We start from the raw sequence: 2,384 nt of genomic DNA on the forward strand, positions 1-2,384 counted from the left end.
ATACACACTATAGTATCAGATACTATATCTGCTTACACATACACACTAATGAGGAGGCTACACACATACACACTATAGTATCAGATACTATGTCTGCTAATGAGGAGGCTACACACATACACACTATAGTATCAGATACTATGTCTGCTAATGAGGAGGCGACACATACACACTATAGTATCAGATACTATGTCTGCTAATGAGGAGGCTACACACATACACACTATAGTATCAGGATAGTATCAGATACTATGTCTGCTAATGAGGAGGCTACACACATACACACTATAGTATCAGATACTATGTCTGCTAATGAGGAGGCTATACACATACACACTATAGTATCAGATACTATGTCTGCTAATGAGTTGAATAGGAGGAGGCTAAACACATACACACTATAGTATCAGATACTATGTCTGCTAATGAGGAGGCTACACACATACACACTATAGTATCAGATACTATGTCTGCTAATGAGGAGGCTACACACATACACACTATAGTATCAGATACTATGTCTGCTAAGAGTTGAATAGGAGGAGGCTACACACATACACACACCATAGGCTTCAGAGGCTAGTGTGTGATATGTGCTACTGTGATGTATTGTTGTCTCTACCTTCTTGCCCTTTGTGCTGTTGTCTGTGCTTCCAACAATGTTTGTACCCCTGTTTTCTGCTGCTACTTTGTTGCTACCATGTTGTTGTCATGTCTTGCTGCCTTGCTATGCTGTCATCTTATGTCTCTCTTTAGGTAGTGTTGTGTTGTCTCTTGTTGTGATGTGTGTTTTGTCCTATATTTTTATGTAATTTATTTTTATTCTCAGCCCTGTGAGAACTTTTGCCTTTTGGTAGGCCGTCATTGTAAATAAGAATGTGTTGTTAACTGACTTGCCAAGTTAAATAAAGGTTAAATAAATAAATATGTCTTCAAGTGTGTTGAATAGTAGGCGATTCCAAAATAACTGGAGAAGGCTAAACACAGAGCTGATCATAAGTGGAGAAATACATGTTTGATAACCAGTATATGATTGGAAATATATGCACAATTATAATCCACATCGTTTATTTCGCCTTCATTACCCATTTACACACGGTTTACAGGTCACGACTTTATGTTGAAGGATTTTTCAACCCAACATGACGTCACCGGAAGTTATTGCCTCGGTGGCGTCAAATAGTTTTCCACCGATATTCTCATCCCAACAAACAAATTATTTCAGGTAGCCAGGCAATTCAGTTTAAATGTGTTTCACATTTTCAGTTTGAACTTTAATGAGTTATTTAAATAACGCATGTCCAGACAAACTCTCGAGTCTTTTAGAGTGTTTTGTTATCCTAGCTTGTAAAGCTAGCTAACGTTACACTAGACATTGTCTTGGGTTGGAGTGACAGCAGTTCAATAGGTTAGTATCTTTCTAGCCAGCTAACACTATGCAGTTGTAATTTTTTGTCATATAATATAGTATTTAGCTATTGCTTTTGACTACGCAAAGTTATACACTCAAATATGTTGCTCTGGATAAGAGTATCTGCTAAATGTCTCAAATGTAAGCTAGCTTGCTATGTTTACTACCACATCAGCATGTTACGCCACATGTTCACATTGCACCTTTCCCAAAATGTAAGCTAGCTTGCTATGTTTACTACCACATCAGCATGTTACTACCACATGTTCACATTGCACCCCTTTCCCAAATGTAAGCTAGCTTGCTATGTTTACTACCACATCAGCGTGTTACTACCACAGTTGTTCATTGCACCCCTTTCCCAATGTGGTATAACCTGTTTGTTTTTTAAACTCACTTTATTTATATCGTCTCTGGTTCTACTGACCCACCTCCAGCCCGACCATGTCTGAACCGGTTCTGCTGCATGATCCAGTCCAGAAGCCTGCAGCCTGGTCCAGAGGACGGTGTCAGTGAAGCTGGAGGACTGCGGTCAAACACTGGAACTCAATGTGTGATTTGAGATTTTTTTTTTTTAAATAGCTGATTTGGCAGTACCTTTCAAAGAATCTGTCCACAATTCACAGATTTCACAATCACTCTTTGACTGACAACGGAGCAGAGAGTTAGTCGTACAGAAAGATGAGTCACGTGACCCTTTTATGCAGCTTTCCAGTTCTAGACTGCAGGGAGTAAGATTGAGAGTTCTAGACTGCAGGGAGAGAGAGTGAGAGTTCTAGACTGCAGGGAGAGAGAGTGAGAGTTCTAGACTGCAGGGAGAGAGAGTGAGAGTTCTAGACTGCAGGGAGAGAGAGTGAGAGTTCTAGACTGCAGGGAGAGAGAGGGGCAGAGGGCAAACTCCAGCTAACTAGTTTCAATGTATGTAATCACTTGGGTAATTTAGGATTTTAGGTAAACTTCCCCTTTAACCTCA

Source organism: Oncorhynchus keta, unplaced genomic scaffold (genome assembly GCF_023373465.1).
Source record: "Oncorhynchus keta strain PuntledgeMale-10-30-2019 unplaced genomic scaffold, Oket_V2 Un_contig_28845_pilon_pilon, whole genome shotgun sequence".
NCBI classification, from domain to species: Eukaryota; Metazoa; Chordata; class Actinopteri; order Salmoniformes; family Salmonidae; genus Oncorhynchus; species Oncorhynchus keta.